At 36.8% G+C, this 21,344-nt stretch overlaps 2 long non-coding RNA genes across 4 annotated transcripts in view; one reads left to right on the top strand and one right to left on the bottom strand.

Moving 5' to 3' along the window:
• The window catches only part of LOC131235598 (uncharacterized), a 29,525-nt gene extending 22,116 nt beyond the window's left edge, over positions 1-7,409 (top strand). Inside the window, exon 2 of the long non-coding RNA XR_009166226.1 lies at positions 7,252-7,409. This is a non-coding gene — a long non-coding RNA (uncharacterized LOC131235598). The remainder of the gene's footprint in view (positions 1-7,251) is intronic.
• A 2,966-nt stretch (positions 7,410-10,375) lies between these two features.
• LOC131235465 (uncharacterized) lies at positions 10,376-13,704 on the bottom strand. Of its 3 annotated transcripts, XR_009166155.1 has the most exons (3): positions 11,542-11,945; positions 11,361-11,492; positions 10,376-11,232 (listed from the first exon to the last, which is right to left on the bottom strand). It is a non-coding gene; the product is annotated as an uncharacterized LOC131235465 (long non-coding RNA). The 3 variants fall into 3 exon arrangements; XR_009166156.1 differs by lacking the exons at positions 11,361-11,492; positions 11,542-11,945 and adding an exon at positions 13,539-13,704; XR_009166154.1 differs by having other exon boundaries at positions 10,376-11,492.
• Positions 13,705-21,344: the final 7,640 nt, after the last annotated feature.

The following is a 21,344-nucleotide window of genomic DNA, read 5'->3' as shown; positions in this document are numbered from 1 at the left end:
AACACCTTGGACATGTACACTACCGGAATTTATACAGATTGAGAAAAAGAGAACTAATAAGAGATCTACCTAAATTACAAAAAGTAGACAAAATATGTGGTGATTACCAGTATGGCAAGCAAACAAGGAGCTCTCACAAAAAGGTGAACTCCAATGCCACATTAAGACCACTCGAGTTACTCCACATAGATCTTATAGGACCTACAAGGATGGAGAGTCAAGGTGGCAAAAAATACATCCTGATAATTGTGGATGATTTTACCAAATTCAATTGGGTAGCTTTCTTAAGAGATAAATCAGAAACCCTTGATGAAGTGAAAAGGATTATCAAACGGATCCAGACTGAAAGAAGTTCTCAAGTCTATAAGATCCGTAGTGATCATGGATCTGAGTTCGAGAATAGCAGTTTTGAAAAGTTCTGTAGCGATCAGGAAATATCGCATGAATTCTCTGCTCTCAAAACACCACAACAAAATGGAATTGTGGAGAGAAAAAATAGAGTGCTTCAAGAAATGAGAAACGTAATATTAAATAGTATGAAGCTCCCTAGAAATCTTTGGGCTGAAGTAGTGAATACCGCCTGCTATATTATTAACCGGGTCTATACTTGTAAATTTAATAATAAAACAACTTACAAACTTTGGTTTGACAAGAAGCCTACTGTCAAATACTTTCAAGTTTTTGACAGCAAGTGCTATATTTTACGTGACTGTGAAAATTTGAAAAAGTTTGACACTAAGAGTGATAAAGGGATCTTTTTAGGATACTCTTTAAACAGTCGTGCATATCGTGTACTGAACAACAGGACCGGTGTGATTCAAGAGTCCATTAATGTAGTCATTGATGATCAATTAAATACACTTGCCCCAAGTTCAGATAATGATGAAGTTCTTTTAATTAACAAACCAGATACTTCATCAAATTAAGAAAACTCTGAACTGAGGACTGTCAAAGATCATCCAACCACTTAAATTCTTGGAAACCCTCTCACTAGTATGCGCACTCATAGACAATTAAAAGACGTGTAATTACGTGTGCTTTACTTCCCAAATAAAACCAGTGAACGTAAAAGAAGCTCTTTCTGACGAAAACTGGATAGTTGCCATGCAGGAAGAACTTAATCAATTTGTTCGTAATGATGTCTGGTATCTCACTCCTAGACCTAAAGATAAATACATTATCAGAACAAAATAGATTTTCAAAAACAAGTCTGATAAACTTGGAAATATAATTCGAAATAAGGCAAGACTGGTTAAGGGTACACTCAAGTTGAAGGCATCAATTACGATGAAACCTTTGCCCCAGTTGCTCGCCTTGAATCAATCAGACTTTTTATATCCATTGCATGCTATAGAAAATTTAAGATTTATTAAATGAATGTAAAGAGTGCTTTTTTGAATGCGATTTATATGAAAAGGTATATGTTGAACAACCTACAGGGTTTGAAGACCCTAAGTTTACTGATCATGTATACCGTCTTGAAAAGGCTCTCTATAGTCCAAAACAAGCTCCCAGAGCATGGTATGAGAAATTGACTAAGTTTTTACTCAGTCATAATTTTCAAATGGGCAGTGTCGATAAGACGCTTTTTGTTAAGAAAAACAATAATGATGTTTTAATGGTTCAGATCTATGTTGATGATATTATTTATGGATCAACTTGTACTGACATGACTATTGAGTTTGCAGATTTAATAAAATATAAGTTTGAGATATGCATGGTTGGGAAATTACATTATTTCCTAGGGTTGCAAGTAAAACAACAACCTAATGAAATTTTTATTTCTCAAACCAAGTATGTTTTGAACTTGATCAAAAGGTTCGGATTTGAGAATGGTAAGAATTTTGATACTCCCATGAGTACATCTTTAAGACTCTCAAAAGACTCTACAAGTAAAGATGTAGATCCTAAATTATATCGTAGCATGATTGGCAGTTTGCTTTATTTAACTGCTAGTAGACCTGATATAGCTTTCAGTGTTGGTACTTGTGCAAGATATCAGTCTAATCCTAAAGATTCTCATTTAACTGCTGTTAAGAGGATTATTAGATATGTTATAAGTTCTGTGCATTTGGGTCTTTGGTATCCATATGATACTAGTGTCCAATTGGCTAGGTATTCAGATGCTGATTGGGCTAGTAATATTGATGATAGAAAATCAACCAGTGGTGGTTGTTTTTATACTAGAAATTGCTTAGTTTCTTAGTTTAGCAAGAAGCAAAGTTCTATATCACTCTCAACTGCTGAGGATGAATACATTGCAGCTGGAAATGCATGTACTCAGCTTGTTTGGATGAAACGTATGTTAAGCGATTATAGAATTACACAGGACTCAATGGTTTTATATTGCAATAATTCCAGTGCAATAAATATTTCTAAAAACTCAATCCAGCATTCACGTACTAAGCACATTGACATTAGATATCATTACATTTGTGAATTAGTGGAAGAAAAAATAATATCTTTGGAATATATTCCTATGGAGACTCAACTTGCGGATATTTTCACTAAACTACTTGACAAAAGTAGGTTTAATAAATTAAAGTTTGATCTTGGTATGTGCAATTTAAATTGAATATTCTTTCATTATTGTATCATATTATATATATGTTTATTTATCTTTTCCATTGGATTTTAAAATTAGTTGTAAAATGCAATTTTTGGTCGGTACTCGACTAGTCGTGAGTATACACGACCAGTCTTGATACGACCAGTCATGAAACTTATGAAATCTCTTTGAATTAGGGAAAAGCTTCTTCTTCTTCATTTCCATTTCACTCTCCAATGAGCCTAAGCCCGACCGGTCGAACCCACCATCATTTTCTTTCAAGGTTAGTGGTTCTTTTGCATTTTTCCTGTAGAATCTTACTTATTGTATCTCATTTTTCACTCTTGTGCACTTTATTTGGTCTTTCAGTGTAAGATTGGGGTTCTTCTTTTCAAAAATCTGATTTATCAAAACTCATTCTATATTTTTTGAATCTAGTTGTTCTCTTGTATTTGGTATTACAAATGGATCCCAAAGGGAAAAAAAAATCTTCTCATGATCCATCTTCTTCTAGATCAACTCCTATCACACAACGCCATCTTCGGTCTCTTGAAAATGATCTGTCCGATGTACGGGATTTGTGTATGCGCAATGTCATCATTGAACGTCCAGTTGATCTTAACCACATTGCTTAATTTGGTATCCTACCTCTACTCCAATCTGTAGGTTGGGATAACATCTTACATTGGGGTGGGCCTGCATACCAGTCTATTGCTTAATCCATGTTAGCATGCATCTCTGATTTTTCATATGAGAATTTAACGTTTAAAATTGCTACTAGAGAAGGTCTATTTGAAGTAGATCGACATTTAATAGCTGCTCTCATGGAAATCCCTGTTAATGATGAAGGTATTCTCATTCATACATTATATGAAAAACCCTCTAAATCAGAAAAACAGATGCTCACTAGAGATTTATGCAATATGGAAGTGCAATGGATCCATAAAGGAAATACGCTCCCCTTAAGGTATTTATTACCCAGATACAGGGTTCTTCATAGAATCTTTATCTCAAATCTGTATCCACGATCTGGCAACAAAACAAAACTAACTGCCTTTATGGTTCGTGTTTTGCATTGTGTCATTACTGGTGTAAAGATCTGTCTACCTTCTTTAATTTGTCATTCCATCATTCAGTTTCGAATCCATCCTGGTCATAGTGATCTTCCATTTGCCTATCTTATGATTATTTTAGATACTCACATGCTCATGGCTATGCCTGTTGGAGAGGCCCTTATTCATCATCTTATTTTTAACAATACAAATATTAACAAGATGAAATTGGGATTGGCTTCTAGCCAAGTGGATGTTAGTGGTTGTGGTACTGAGGCTGGGAATGAAGCGGAAGATGCTGGCAATCTTCCTGATGATGTTGATATGAATGATATTTTCGATGAACTTGATTCAGATTCTGGAAATGATCCTGACTATAAGCCATCTGAGTTTGATGCTCGTCTGCGTGCTCTAGAGGAGAAGGTAGAGAATATGAATGTTGCTCATGATCTTCAGTTTAAATATATGCGCAAGTATCTTAGGCGCTTGAACAAGGGGATGCATAAACTTGAACCTACCATTCCTACTCCATCTTCAGGATCTGATTGAGTGATTTTATTTCTTAGTCTGTATTAACTTTCATACTTATGTTGGATTGTGCACTTTAGTTGGTTTGCTGACTTTTTAGTTAAACTGGTAAATGGATTGTGAACTTTTACTTGCTTATATATTGTCGATTAAATCCATCTATTACTCCATCTTTTAATCCTTTATATTGTTTCTTCCTTTGTAATTTTGTAAAAAAAAGGGGGAGAACGCTTGGAATTGGTTTGATTGCTTATGGATATAAGTAGTACTATTATATGTGTAGCAATCATTATATTTTTTATATGTGTGCTGCTCTACTCATGGGGAGTAAGTATAGATGAATGTTGTGTGCTTGCTAGTTTATGACAACTTGTGCATGATTCTTTATTATGCATATGGTGCTTCTCTTATTTTTATATGAGTGTGTTTTGTCGAAAAAATTGACAAAGGGGGAGATTGTAAGTGCTATGATCTCATGCTCCTTAAATTGTCAAATTTTGTTGTGTCAAAACCTCTATCTGTGTCTTGTGTTTGTATGTTGATATATATATGATCAAGACATTGCATCACAATGGTTCAAGACATATACAGTGCTCTGCTTCAAGAAATATAAACTCATGTACTTTAGGCATCAATGTTCAGAGCTACTACATTTCAAGACTTAAGTACATTTCAAGACTCAAGTACAACTCAAGATGAAGTTTAAGTTCAAGCTTTCGAAGATCTCAAGATCAAGCTACATCAAGATAGAGATCTCAAACTTCATAAGGTTCAAAGGTCAACCTATATCTGAAAGGATGAAGTTCAATGCTCATACTTCATGTCCCAGGTATGATAAACCTTAGATTGACCTTAGAGTAGGTCATTTTGTATACATAATTCAAAATGAATCTATTTATATGAATTAGTCTATTCTAAGACTAGTCCTAGCACTGGTTCGACCGGTCCAAGAAATTTCATGACCAGTCCTAAGTTGTTGAAGATTTTCGGAATTCTTTTTTATTACTCTACGACTAGTCCTAGAGACTATTCGACCGGTCGTAGGGAGGTCACGACTCGACCTTCGACCAGTCCTAGAACTACGACTCAAACTCCAGCAACCAAGCCTGGTTGTCTACGACTAGTCCTGGGTCTGCTTCGACCGGTTGTAGGTCATCTAAGACCAGTCGTAGAAAACTTAAGATCAGTCGTAAAACTGTTTTCAAGATAGTGCTTAAAAATTCAAAATGTTGTTGAGGCTACGACTAGTCGAAGGGTTCCTAAGACTAGTCGTAGTCGTGATCTTTTCATCTATAAATTGAACACGAATTTCAGAGTTTTTCATCGATTAATTTCAAGAAAATTCAAGCCTCGACTCTAAGATAACTTTGTTCATTTTAAGCTACGTTGTGCATATTTAATATTCTTTTTGTTAACTTTTCTTATTTGATTTTATTCATATATTCTAATCTTATTTGAAAAGAGGAATTGCTGTATTCCTTCTTATTGGAATTAAAATCAAATAGAGTTACGCCCATTTGATTTAATTTAAAATCAATTAGAACTTACAACCATTGTAAAGTGAGTATTGGACATTGAACGTTGATTCGAACATCTACTCCGATTGGTTCTACTAGTCTACTACAAAAAGAAAAAATTCAGGTATTTTACGTTTATGTAAAATTTCTATTCTTTTGATTTTTGTTTGAGATTCACCAGAAAAATCTCATTATGTAATTATCTGAGGAGAGTCAGAAAACTCAAACAGTGTGGGTTTTTGAATTGTGTAAGCCCAAGTTAAAAAGACACAATTGTGAAGGTTTTAGGTGAACCTGTGAAACCTATTTTGTTAGTGAATGCTAATATCCCCTGTGTGAGGATATTAGGAGTGGAGTAGCATTCTGTGTGGCTGTTGTTGAACAGTTGGTGTACACACAGGCGAACCACTATAATTCTTTGTCTTGTGGTTTGAATGCTTGCTTAAGTTTTATATCTTTTATCATTCAGATTTGTGGAATGTATGTGTGGATATGAATGTTGTAAAATTTACATTTCAAACACAGTGGGAATGTTGTAATAATTTAAATTTAAATTCTTACAATTTATTTCAATTCCTTGTTATTTATTTATTCCTCTTCGGTTTGAGTTTTTGATACAAAGGACGTTCTAGAAATAAGGTTGTCCTGCCATAAACCCTTGGTTTTTATGGTGTAAGGTTGTCCTTAGAACTGAATTCGTATCACCCTCTCAATCCTTGTTTATTGAGGTTGCTTTTATTTATAGCATTACGAATTAATTGATTTTATTTGGTTATCATATTCGTTTATTCCGCTGTTAGAGTTTTATTTTGGCATCGTCCTACCCCCCCCCCCCCCAAGGATGTATAGCTAGGTCATTTCATAGTTGCCCTGTCCACATGTGAAGCAGAGTACGTGGTAGCATCGTCCACTGTCTGTGAGGGAATTTGGTTGAGAAACCTATTAAAGGAGCTGAAGCATCCGCAGGAAGGATCCATAGTCATATATGTGGATAACAAGTCGACAATCGAGCTAGCCAAAAATCCAGTGCAGCATGGAAGAAGTAAACACATTGATACCTGATACCATTTTCTGAGAAGATCATGTGAAGTAGAAAACAATGAAATTAGAGTATTGTCATATTACAGAACAGGTGACGGATATTTTCATAGAGGCATTGCCGACAAATGCATTCAAATGACTAAGAACGATGCTCGGAATGAAGTCGGTTTTGGTTTGAAGAGGAGTGTTGGAATTACAAACCAAAACCCAGCAATTAACTGTGATTGTTCATCTTCCAAAGCATAGCAACACTTCCCTTGGAGACGCTTTTGGAAGATGAAAAGTTTGTGTAGTTTCTAGAAATATTTAATGTTGGAAGCTCCCAGTAGGGGCAGTTTTGTATTTTCACATTACATTCAAATGCCTATAAATGGGCATCTTTTGTATCCGGTTGAAGCAAGCAAAGCAATCAAGTTAGTAACCTTGTAAGCAAGCAAAGCAATCAAGTCAGTAACCTTGTAAGCAACAGTTGAGTAGCAAAGTCTCTTCTCATTTTTTCATGTCCAGTGAGTTCAAATCCATGGCATAGATAAAGCCAAAGTGTAAGGCCCCCCTCTGCCAACAGGTTCTTCCTTCAGCTGGCACTTGCTCTTATATTGTGCATACAGAAACTTGATATGTGACTGGCCTGATTCTTGGACCAGAAAATAAGCTTTGGCTGAGGTTTGCTAAGCCCACACATGCTTGTAGTTGCTGTGATGGATTGTATCAAAATTATTTATTTATTTATTTTTTAAATTAAATTAGCTGGATCTTAGCCACACTGGTTGGAGGAATTTCAATTATTAAAAATGAATGTTTTAAAGGAAATTTAACCAACAGTCAACATCCGACAGGTAAGAAAGAACATCTTTATTAGTAACTAAAATCATCCAGTTGTTGTAATTCATGGTAATCTAATAAATGAACGGCTTGGATTTGTGCATGCGTGCCACATATGCAAAGAGATGGAGTGCTTCATAACCAAGATATAAGTGTTCAACTGTCATATCCACTCCCCAATTTGAATTGAAAACAATAAGGTGCAGAAAGAATTTAAGAAAAATCGGAAAATCCTAATAATACAATAACAAAAACTCTCACCAAACAAGCAGTCATCAAAGCTTGGCTTGTTCCGCCTATGGAATCTTGCAACATGTGAGTTTGGCCTCTCGATATGGGATGTGACTGTCATTGGCATTCAAAGAGTAAACAACTTTCTGGAAGGAGTATAAAGACTTATTAATCCTAACACTTTCAGCAGGATGAGGGCAGCCACTACTCATCCTCTGTTTTCTGTCTTCATAACCTGATGAAAAAAAATTTAATCTAAAATCATATAAGACATGACAAGGACCAAATATTTACTAAAATGTGTTTGCTTAAAAATAATAGGCCAACGTGCTCAGTTTTGCTCACCTTCAACATTGCATGTATGTGGGACAGCTGACCCATGCATAAGATGAGTCCCATTGCATAGATCATTGTTATGTTCACAAACTGGGGAAAAAATCATGGTTTTACTGATGAGTCATCATATTGTTTTATGAGATGTTTCATTAATCCAATGTTACTTAAGTTTCGAACCTTGTTGTAGCTTGTAAGATTCTATACAAGACTTCAAGACACACACACACACACACGCACACACAAAAGGTTCGTCTTCACCTAAAACTCAAAGCCCTTCACAATGAAACCATCAAAGAAAAGAATACATAGATTTTTTTTTCCTAGCAGTAATGTAGTCTGTAGATTCTAATTAAACAATTATGGAGGTGAAAAGAGTTCTTCTCAATATCAAATCCAAAACCCAAAGAAAAATGCTGAAGAAACTTGAACAAAGGGATATTGAGCAGGTCATTCATGGAATACATGCCAATAATGCACACGTGCAAGACAGGAGCCAATCATAACTAAGATGTGCCCAACTGTAAGCATTCCCGGTCCGAATATCAAGGGAATCCACTTGTAAGGTGGGCCACGCATGTACATTGAGTATAACCGTTGGTCCTACTTTTCAACCACCCATTTTCTCATACTAGTGGGGCCCACTTGATCAGTAAATGGCCAAATTTTTTGGAGTAAGGCATTCAAATAGTGGACTGCACCTGATCAATGGCCCAGATGTCACAATGTGTCCAAACTCTCCTCATGTGAATTTCCTTTACCAGTTCTCAAGCCCTAAACTAGAACCCAACACTTGTCAGGTAGGCCACACAAGTACATTGAATATAGCTGTTGATCCCTTTACAAGCATCCCTTTTCTCATACATGTGTGGCCCACGATCAAAGAAATGGCCAGATTTTTGTACCAAAACATGAACAAGGTGGACCCACTTGATCAATGGCCTGGATATCGCACCTTGTCCAATCTCTCCTCACTGAATCTCCTATAACACTTCTAAAACCCTAAATTAGATCCCAACAAAAGATGAGGAAGATTAACCTAGAATCTTGACTAATCCGTTCTGTACCATTCCATACACCTATGTAGGGGGGAAAGATTTTTCAATAGAAAATGCAAACCCTAATTCTTTCAGGAATGCTTACCTTTCCATTTGATCGCCGAGTAAAATCGTTACGCTGTCCGATGATTCTCCATTGGGTTTTTGGACAGAAATCCGAGGCCCTGAAACCCTGTCAGAGGATTCGATCTCTGGATCAAGAAAACCCTTGATTTTTGCTGCGATTCTGACCTTCCGATGGGGGCGGGAGCGGAAATGTTGTTTCGTATGAGCCGAATTTGGGGTCAACGAGGCCATGGCAAGTAATCGGAAATGGGGTTTGAGATGAGTCGAATCGGGGGTTTGTGCAACCACGGAGGAGGATCAGGTCAGAGAATCGATGGTGGAGATTGAGGAAGGAAAGGGAAAATGAAGGAAATTTGAGAGAGAGAGAGAGAGAGAGAGAGAGAGAGAGAGGGAAATCAGGCGTGAGGGAGCGGGAGTGTTGGAGAGAGAGAGAGAGGGAAATCAGGCGTGAGGGAGCGGGAGTGTTGGAGAGAGAGAGAGAGAGAGAGAGAGAGAGAGAGAGGTGAGGGAACGGGAGAGAGAGCTGGAGTATTATTTTATTTATTTATTTATTTTTGTTGTGATATGGTTCCAAATCTAGAATGGCTTAAAACGTTAAGCCATTTCAGAACCAAAATCACGTTTCGTTCCAGAATTGATATTTTGGTGTAGTGTACAAATAACCAAACAAAAGAAATCAACTTCCATTCTCCAAATAAGCAACAGAATTCACAAGAAAAAAGTCCAAGGAATAATGCAACAAAAGAAGTATCGAGTCTTCGCGTGGCAATTTGTGTATGAAGAAATGGATGGTTAGAAAAGGATCAAACAGTCCACATTCAACTTTTAAGGATAACCAACTGTCCACATTCGAGTGATATATGTGACTACCTAATAAATTGATCTTCGTAATTTCTGGACTCGTGCAATTCACTGTGTACTTGCCTCACAAACATCCTGGATCTTAAGCATGATCCTCAGATTGACACACATGATCATCACTCGTGCAATTCACTAAGAGCTGGTGATCTGGACATAGATTGTTGACAGTTTTCATCTAAGGTGCAGAAAGCATTTGATTACATAATCGGATGCCTAAAAGCCCAGCAAAGACTATTCTCACACCCCAATGTCAACTGAGGAGAAAAAAAAGAAGAAGCAAAAGCCCATCATCACACTTCGCATTTTAAACTAAGAAGATAGCTGAACATAAACGACATTATAACTTACTTGGCAACTGAGAATCATGGCCCCAATAGTTCCACAATCAGTGCAATACATCACTACCTTCACTTAAGGGGATCCATGATGATCGCCGTATGACCATCAGACATACTTTTGGCATAACATACAGGGACGCCCAAACACTGCCTTCCAAATTATAATCTTTTACATAGAGCCAGTCATAAGTATCTTCAGCTCACAACCATGTTATCGCAAGGAAGAGATAACATCAGAGTTCAACCATACAACAACAATTCCCCATCTTGAGATGAGGCACAGGGGGTAAGCCAATCCTTAAATAACTGAACTGCAGGAGAGCAAGATAGACATGTAGCTGAAATAATCAAACTGTAAGATAGCAATTGCTTTCTATTTTTCTATTCTAAAATAGAAAAGGTGGGCAAATCCCTGGAATCAAGCTGTAGAAAATGGATAAAGGGCCCATCATTTCTATTTTTCTATTCTAAAATATTCTTATAAGAAAAGCTTTAGAACTTCTATCACAATAAAAGATCCCAAGAAACAAAAAAGAGTATCTATGAAGTAAATGAAACAAGGTAGGAAAAAAGATCCCAATAAAAGTAATTGTCTATTAAAACTCATGAAAGAAATCGAAAAAAAAAAGGTGGAAAAAAAAACCATCAAAGAGAATTCATTCATATCAAAAACAGATTGTTGAGCAATGTGTTGTACTTGTCGAGCATTGTATAAATACTCTACACATGGAACTTAAGAGTATGCAAGCTACATCCATATTTTCTTTTCATGTCTGGCAATGTTCTGTTGATGTGTCACCTAGAGGAAGATGTAGTGGTACAAACTGAAGGAATGAGCTGGCAAAACATCATTCTGTTATTATCTAAGACGGATTCTGATTATATCTAAACAAGAAACAACTGATATGGAAATTAATACCAAGCCATGAATTTGAATAATAATCAGAACTTCAACCATGAGATACCTCACATGTGCCACAATTCAATTTCAAGCGCCCCATATATGTTGTGTATGCCACATGTGCAACCGTCCCATACATGTGAAATGTATTAACACATGCCGATAACCATTAGTAAATGCTTCTTCTTCTTTTTTTCTTTTTTTTTTTTGTGCCAAACAACAGCTTTGAAGATAAGTTGAAAAACCAAACAACAAAACTGCATATCCTTTTTACGGCAGCTTCCTAGAAATAAGGTTTCCTGAGAAACACTATTTTGTTTCCCAAATCGGGTGAACATAGAGTCAAATCAAGTGTCTAAGTTTTTAAACTTTGGTTTATAGCATCACTCTTCTGGTGATTGCATGAAGTATAGATCAGAAGCAAGAGGTTAGATACAGAAAACTGAAGGAGCTTAAATACACTGGAGATCCACACAATCAGTACAAGAATCATTTAAATTGATGAATCACTTTCATAACAAGTTGAGGAAATGGATGGCTCCCAAACATCTCCTCTTCTAAGTATTCTTGAGGATCGATGTCAGGTGGACCAAACGGCAGAAACGTGGCCCACTGGAGGATGGAGATCTGCCATTTACATAATCGATAATGTAAACCTTCTCCATTGTGACACCCTTGATAAGTATATGTGGAATTTTCTGCCAAAACCATGATCTCGCGGGCAGATCAGATTGCAGATCCACACTATCCACCTTATGGGTCCCATCCATGGATTATAGTCATTGACTAACTAATCTGAATTCTTCCTTTCATGCTGCAGGAGTCGAAGTTGCTGAGAGATTCGCATACACTGGCATCTCAGCAAATCTGATCATGTATCTAACCATTGTCTTGAATGAGTCGACTGTGTCTGCCGCTAAGAATGTGAACATTTGGAATGGTGTAGCCACCTTACTTCTGTTGCTGGGAGCATTCATCGCAGACTCCTATTTGGGCAGCTACCGGACCATACTCATTTCGTCAATCTCCTGGTCAGCTTCTCTCTTTCTACAACATCTTTTGTTTTCTCTGTTTGTAAAAACTTGAAAACCTCAGCTCCTCTCAGATCAGATTTCTTCCATGCTCTAATAGGGGGGAAAAAAACTCAATTTGGTCATGACCCGGTCATGAATCGTTGAAGACTCAGGTCAACTCAATTGATTCAACTCGGCTTGTCAAAAATTAACAACTCAAACTCACCAATACCCTACAATTGTTATAGTACTTTCAAACATTAAAGGCATGTTTGATTTTACATTTTTCCACTATAAATGGTGGGAAATTAGTAATTATAAATTATTAAGGCCGCCTACCTTTTTGGCTATGAATCAAAAATCTCTTACTTTTAAATTATTTATTAAAACTCGTTTATAGTTCAAACGGTTAGTCATTAAACTGCCTACAAATTGGTTTTTGTATTTTGGAATGGACAAAATTGTCCTTCCTTTACAAATGATTATTCCTGTACCAACTCTCACCTTGACTCTATGTGGGGTCCACCTTGATGTTTGTAAGAAATCCAACATATCCATCTATTTTTCCAGCTCATTTGAGGGCATCGACAAAAAAATGAGGCAAATCCACTCAGATTAAATGGCCTATACCCAACATGATAGTCATATCATGAAAACAATGGACAGCCATCTAAAAACCTCCAACTTCATGTGGTCATCACTGGTTGTATCTTATTTTTGGGATTGTCCAACTTTCATGGTGGGCCACCCTGATGGATTGGTTGGATGTCATACAGACACCTTAGGCCCCACGAGAAATACCTGTAGTAAACTTAATTCTATGAGGACTTGCAGAGGAACCAGACACATTTTGAAAGCCCGTTCCAAGGACTTGAGATTCGCATCCGTTGTAACTGGCTATTCAGTGTCACGTGGGTATCAATCATTGTAAGCCTAAGATACAACTGCTTGATTATGGAGTTGTTATATTTACGCAGCCTGGTTAAACAGTCGTTAGGATCCAAAACTCTTTCCAGACACAAAGACTTACTGGAATCCCATCAGGCATAAGGATGCTCTGTGATGTTTTTCTTGGTGATTTCTTGTTGGGGTACCGTGGAAGCACACAGAGACACTACTAGACAAAGGGGCATTTCATCAAACAGATGGCATGCCATTTCATCAAACAGTTAGCATGCATGAAATCTGAAAGACAGAAAAAGAGACACAAAGAGAGGAAGATATCAAACCTATTTAGAGGAGCCTCGAATTCCTTCGGCTTTAAAAGACTCCTCAAAGATACGAGAAGGGTTTCGAATGGCGTGTGTTTCTTCGGGTAGGAGCTTCACGGCTGCTGCAATAGAGAGAGATAGAAGAGACGGTGGAGATGCATTGGAGAGAGAGGGAAGAGAATGAGAAAGAGCAGAGATCAGGAGGGAGAGAGAGGATTGGGGAATAGAGAGAGAGGAATAGGGAACGGAGAGAGAGAGAGAGAGATGGGGCGGTTTTGGGCGCGACTCTGTTTTGAGCGCGCCCAATTTTTGGGCGTGTTTCGTGAGATGGACCATGAACGGTCCTGTCAGGGGCTCCGTGGGGCCCACCATGATTTATTTGGTTTATTCATTTTGACCATTAATTTTAATAAATTATTTTAGTTCATAATCTAAAAATTAAAGCAGGTTAAAGGCTCAACTGGACCACACCATAGGAAGCAAATGTGATTTAATATCCACGTTTCCTACCATGTGGTCCACTTGAGCCTTCGATCTAATTGATTTTTTATTTCATGTATATAGACGGCTTAGATAGGAAACATGTATTTTTTTAAGCACTATAAAGCCCCTTACACCACCGTTAATTGTTAATGGTGTGGCAACTCTTTAGCTACAAATTAAAACCGTAGTAACTATAGCTACGGTTTATATCCGTAGTTAAAAACTAATGTAGTCTGTATCCTTTGCCCCCTTTTTTCGGTAGTGCAAGTAGAACTTTAAATCCTGTTCAAGTGAACTACTCGATTATGGAAAAGGAACTCTTAGCTGTAGTATTCGCTTTAGAAAAATTTAGGTCATACTTGATCGGATCTAAGATCGTCATTTATACAAATTATTCGGCGCTCAAGTATCTTCTTGCTAAGAATGATGCTAAGTCCCTCCTGATAAGATGGATCCTCCTACTCAAGAATTTGATTTGGAAATAAAAGATAAAAAGGAAATAGAGAACGTAGTGGCTGACTATCTTTCCCTCCTTGATCTCTTTATTCCCTTGAGATGACATATATAAATGACATGTTCTCTGTTGAACAATTGTTCAAAGTCTCTCATTTACTTTGGTTTGTTGATATTGCTAATTATCTTGCCACAGGTTTCACGCCGACACATTGGACTGGACATGATAAGAAAAAATTCTTCGCTGAGGTTCGTAAGTTCTTCTAGGATGATCCATATTTGTTTAAATAATGCCTAGACCAAATCTTAAGGAGATGTGTGCCAGACAATGAACACCAAAGTGTCATCTCCTTCTGTCACTCTCAGGCCTGTGGTGGTCACTTTTCTACTAAAAAACCACTGCCAAGATTTTGCAGTGTGGCTTTTACTAGCCCGCTATGTTCAAGGACACTCATGAGTTTTGCAAAGCTTGTGAGTGTTGTTAGAAGTTATGAGCATTATCCCATCAAAATATATGCCTTTGAACCCCATTCTGATCATTGAAGCATTTGATTGTTGGCGCATCAATTTCATGAGACCATTCCCCCAATCCTTTAGGAATTTATACATTTTGCTAGTCGTAGACTATGTCACTAAATGGGTCTAAGCGATTCCGTGCCGGAACAATGACCATCAAATAATCATTAAATTCTTAGAGAAAATATCCTTTCCTAGTTTGGAACTCCTCGAGCCATCATTAGTGATGAGGGCTCACATTTTTGTAATAGGCCATTCACGAACTTCATGAAGAAATATGGCATCTCTCACACAGTGAGCACTCCCTATCACCAACAAACAAGTGGGCAAGCTGAGATTTTCAATAGGGAGATCAAACACATTTTGGTAAAAAATGGTTAACCCTGATCGAAAAGATTGGTCAATCCGATTGACCGATGCTTTATGGGCTTACCGTACTGCATTTAGAACCCTTATTGGAATGTCTCCTTTTAGACTTGTCTATGGGAAGGCTTGCCACTTATCTGTGGAGTTGGAACATAGGGCCTACTGGGCGATTAAAAATATGAACTTCAATTTAGAAAATGTTGGATCACTACGCAAACTTCAATTGAATGAACTGGAAGAGATCCGAAATGATGCATATGAGAACTCGAGAATTTACAAGGACATGATAAAGGTGTTTCATGACCAACACATTCTTTAGAAATCATTCACACCAGGTCAAAAGGCCCTCTTGTACAATTCTCAGTTACATCTCTTTCTGAGTAAACTTCGATCATATTGGAACGACCCTTTCACTGTTACTAACGTCTATCCTCATGGGGCCGTCGAAATTCGAAATCCAAACAATGACAATGATTTTAAAGCAAATGGACATCGATTAAAGACATTTGTTGAGAAATTTGATTCAGAGGACGTGTCCATTCCTCTGATTGATCCTATTTGCTAAGATTGACCTCTTAGTCTGACAAAAGTATAGTTAGGTTTATTGCTTTCAAAGAATTTAGGACTAGGATATTTTGCTTCCTCTGTTTTATGATAGTTTACCTTCCGTTTATTTAGGATAGTTTTCTTTTCGATTGATTAATTCTTGTGCTAACCCATCTTTACACTGAGATCCTTTGGAAAAAGCTTCAAAATTCATTCCTCAGGTACAATCTTTCCATCACCACTCCTTCAATTATGTTGTCTCTTTTGTAAATCAACCGAAAAGAAAACCATCCTAAATTAATCAGTGTTTTCTCAGTTTTGAGCAAAATTTGTAAAATTTTTGAAAATTTTTCAATGTTTATATATTTGGAAAGCAATAAGTTGTATATTCAAGAATGTTTTGAGTATGATGATAAGATAGAGATTAAATTTTGAATTACTGGAGTTTGGTCATCTAAGTAATATATCAATTATAGTTCTTGCACTCAATTGATTAAGAGGAAGTTTGAATATCATGTTAATATAAATCACAAGACACGTTCAAATTGTTTTCTATGAATAATGCTAAAATTTCTGATTATTAGTATGAGAATCATTGATAGATGGTGAGAATTAAGTTTGGAGAATTTTATTCACCTTAAAAGATGAAAAGAACCAGTTAAAAAATAGTGAGATCGACAAAAAAGTCATGTATGGTGAAAAGACCGGCAAAAGACTAGAAAAGAAGGCAAAAATAATGCAAGGTCTATAAAAGAATGAATAAAAATTGACCATCGATATAAAATCAAAAACTGAAAAAAGAAGAAAAATGGGATAAGTTCGGAATCAGTACTTAAGTTCTCAATTAATCTCGATATGGTAAGCATAGCTAACATAATGTAACGATAGTATCCTTATACAAAGTAAGTTGATCTTCACTGCACACATTGAAAAACTTGATATGCGAACTATGCTCTGACTTAATGGATAAAGAACTTATTTGATTGATTTCTTATGTGATTCGGCTCTAGGTTTTCAAAATCTCACTTTCTCATCTTGAGTCTACTCATTTATCCTTGATTATACAAAAGATTGTTTTCTGAAAAAGCTTTGAATATTGCGCATTAAAGTTAACTTTTTGCATATTTTACTTGGGACTAGCAAAATGCTGGTTGGGGATTATGTTGAGGGTTAAATATTACATATTAGACCCCATTTATTACTTGGTTTTAAGAATATGATAATGCTTAATATTCTATTTTAATCATGTTTGTGTTGCAAGGTGAATTTAAGAGCTTGGATTGAAAAGGATGTTAAAAGCATAGATTTAATGCTCAAAGATCACTAAAGCCAAGGTTGGACCTTATGAGACCAAGAATGAAGAATCACTAAGCTAAAGATTGGATCTTAGAAGACCAAGAATGAATAATTCACACGCCAAAGATCCAAGAAAGCCAAGTAAAGAATGAAGAGAATCGAAGTTTTGAAGTGAATTTATGTGATCCTCGACTAGTCTTGGCTCCTGCTTGACTAGTCGATGCTTCAGATCGACTAGTCTTAGCTCATGCTCGACTAGTCTTAGCTTCGCTTCGACTAGTCGAGGCTCCTGCTCGACTAGTCGAAAAATCTTTGACTCGAACTCCAACAACATGATCTTTTAAATTCCCGTCACCTTCGATCAATCGAGGGCGACCCTCTACCAATCGAGGGTTATGCAGATGTTGCGCGAACTGTATAAATTTGAGGCGGTTTGCAAAAATTTTCAACTCGATGTGAAAGGAGGTGATGTAAAACTATAAATAGGGGTCCCTAAGGCATTCCTAAGCATCTTCTAAGGTTTGAGGAGTGGAGCAAAAGCATGGAGAAGCTATCGCCAAGAGTTTTTCTTCATTTTCCTTAGTTGTTTTTATTCTTTTCTTAAGAGATTCTAGTTCAATCATGTCTATAGTTGGCTAAACCTCTTAGCTAGGGCTAAGAGGTGAAGCTTGTAGCGTAATGAGATATTTTCTATTACTTTGATTCATGTTTAAGTTAAACTATCTTTTATTCTAGTTTGATATTTAAGAAATACTTTCAGCTTTTAATGGTTTATTGTGACTCAAATTACAATAGATCTGCGATAGCTTTGAGTATGTTCTTTTCATGTATTGAGATTGTGAAATTAGGAAATCATGTTGTTTACCATCGTCCCTTAGAAATGGTTGGATGATGGAATCCTTCCTAATCTTCACACTCCTCCCATTTGGTTGTGGGATTGGTAAATCCTGTTGTTTGCCTTGTCTCCAGTGCATGGTTTTGTGATGGAATCACTTTCAGTTCTCACACCTCTCATCCATTGAGAATTAGGTCAAAGGAAGTTCAGATTTGGTTTTACTGAGATATCTTTCAATTGGATAAGATGAGACTCTGATTCCAGTTGTATCCTTGAATCAAGCATAGATCTTCCTAATCTCCATAAGTGGATCCTTCGAAACCCTAGTTATCACGTTTGAATTTATTAGTTTTTATCACTTCATCACAATTACACTCTCAATTAATTCAGATTTAGATTCACATCTTCTTCTAGTTCTAGTTCTAGTTACTTTCAGAATACACACGAGATTAGTTCCTATGGATTTGACCTTGGTCTCACTGAGATTATTACTACATCGCGACCCTACACTTGGGGTTATGAACAGTTTGTCTCATTCATTGATGACTACTCGCAAAAATTTTGGGTTTATCTCATAAAACATAAATCCAAAGTTTTCACCACATTTAAATAATGGAAGACAGTGGTGGAAAAACAGTTAGGGTGAAAAATTAAAGTTTTAAGGAATGGCAATGGTGGAGAATTTACTTCCACTAAGTTTAATGAATATTGAAAAGATGAGGGGATCATTAGGCATAATACAGTGCGCCACACACTTGTACAAAAAGGTGTTGCAGAGCAGATAAATCAGACTCTCTTAGAGAGGTCTCGATGCATGTTAAGTAATGTTGCATTGGGCAAGGATCTATGCACTGAGGCCATTAACATGACTTGCTATTTGGTGAACCGGTCCCCTTCTACAGCAATTGATTGTACGATTTGAGAGGAAGTATAGAGTGGTCATAAGATGGACTACTCAAATTTGCACGTATTTGGTTGTGAGGCTTACTCTCATGTACCGTCAGTTGATAGAGATAAGCTTGATCGTAGAGCCAAAAGGTATATTTTTATTGTCTATGGTATTGGTGTGAAAGGTTACGGTTATACGACAAGGTCACACGTAAGGTCATCACTAGCTGTAACGTTAGATTCGATGAAAGCTCCCTATTCAGCAAAAATGATCAAGAGGAGCAAGAAGAACTAGAAAGATTGATCTTAGATGTCCAGATTGACACAGATGCTACTCAACCAGAGACAGGTGAGCAGACTGAGGTACAAGAGCATGTGGAGTAGCTACCTGTAAGAAGAAACTCACCGTGTGATCGTGGGTTACCGGCAAGATACAGAGATGACTGTAATATCACATATGCCTTCATTATAGATGAGAGGGACCCGTCTACTATTTAGGAGGCTCTTGATAAGCTTGATGCAGAAGAGTGAAAGGCGCTTATGGATGACGAAATGGACTCTTTGTATAAGAACCACACATGGGAACTGACGCAGCTTCCAGTGGGCCAAAAAGTGATCGGATGCAAGTGGTTATTCAAAAGGAAAGATGATAGGAATAAATTAAGTTTGGTAGCGAAGGGTTATGCTCAAAGAGAAGGAATTAACTTCACAGAAATATTCGCATCGGTGGTTAAGCTATTGTCTATCAGATTCGTGTTGGCATTGGTTGCCCAATACGATATCGAGCTGGAACAGATGGATGTCAAGACTGCATTCCTGCATGGGGAGTTGGAAGAGTATATATGCATGAATAAACTAGAGAGCTATGAAGTTAAAGGGACAGAGAACAAAGTTTGCAAGTCAATGAGGTTGTTGTACGGCTTGAAACAGTCGCTTAGGCAGTAATATACAAAATTTGATTCTTTCATGTTGAGTCAGAAATTTACTAGGAGTAAATACGATCACTATGTCTATTGAAAGACACCAAGTAATGGAAAAATCATCATCCTAGTATTGTATATTTATAATATGTTGATCGCCAGTCATGATATGTCTGAAATCGATGTACTGAAGACTCAGTTCAGGGATACTCGAGCTGAAAGATTTGGGGGCTGCAAAGAGTGTTCTCAGCACAAATATTCATAGAGACAGGAAGAAGAGTAGACTTTGATTATCTTTGGCAGAATACCTTCAGAAGGTGTTGATCAAGTATGAGATGGACCAAGCAAAGCCGGTGAGCGTTTCCCACGTGGCTCACTTCAAGGTTTCCTCAGATCAATGTCCTAAATTTAATGAGAAAAAATAAGATATGTCTCATGTGCCTTATTCGAATGTGGTTGGCAGTTTAATGTATGTTATGGTCTGTACGAGATCGGATATTTCATAGGCGGTCGGTGTTGTGAGCAAATACATATCAAACCCTGGCAAGCAACATTGGGAAGCGGTGAAATGACTACTTTGAAACATTTGAGGTACAAAAGACTACGTCTTTAACTTTTGAGAAGACGTAAAAAGTTTGTAGAATTGAATCAAGGCGCTACTTCTAAAACCAACAAAAACCTTAGATCAACATACCATATATCAAGCACACACACCATACATCAACGACATTTTCACTCAACAGCCAGATGGCAGAATCCACCAAACAGTGAGTTATTCTCATATTAAATCAAGACCATTGATCTAAAAACAACAACAATAACAACAAAAAGAAAAAAAAAATACACTACAGAATCAGCAAAACCTCATAAAATATTTCAAAAGATACACATTGTCGGAGAGAGAGACCTTCGATGGGAGAATGCCTGTCAGCGAGGAGGGGAGAGAGAGAGAGAGAGAGAGAGAGAGAGAGAGAGAGAGAGAGAGAGAGAGAGCAAATGACTGATGTGTTTTGTTTGGTTTGTGTGCTGCAAATTGATATGCATGTGTTGAATTTTTGTAACCAAAAACATGATCTTTGCACTAACAATAACATGCTTTATAACTTGTAGGTGAATAAGTATGCTTGTCTTTGGATAAAAATTTCACATCATAGTAATTGTTATCTATTGCATACCAACTTTTAAGAAAAAAATGGAGGTTCTTGATTTGTACGTTTTATAGTTACAGCTTGCAAAAAAAAAGAAAAAAAAAAGAAAAAAAAAAGAAGGAAATGTTAGGTAGGTTGGTTATCTAATTTTTTTAATTATTTATGGGGGTTTTTTTTTTTTTCAAGTCGTCTTCTTCTTGCATTACTTGCTTTTGAAAGATTATTGTTATTTGTGTCAATCTCATTTTTGGGGCAGATAATTTGTATTATTGTAATATTTGAATTTTATTATTTGCATTAAATAAAACAGGATGATCAGTCAATTTAGGGGACTGAAATACCAATGATTATTTATTATTGTAATTTTGTGGCA

The sequence above is a fragment of the Magnolia sinica genome, chromosome 19 (genome assembly GCF_029962835.1).
Source record: "Magnolia sinica isolate HGM2019 chromosome 19, MsV1, whole genome shotgun sequence".
Taxonomy (NCBI): domain Eukaryota; kingdom Viridiplantae; phylum Streptophyta; class Magnoliopsida; order Magnoliales; family Magnoliaceae; genus Magnolia; species Magnolia sinica.
This window is presented reverse-complemented; position numbering and strand designations above follow the sequence as displayed.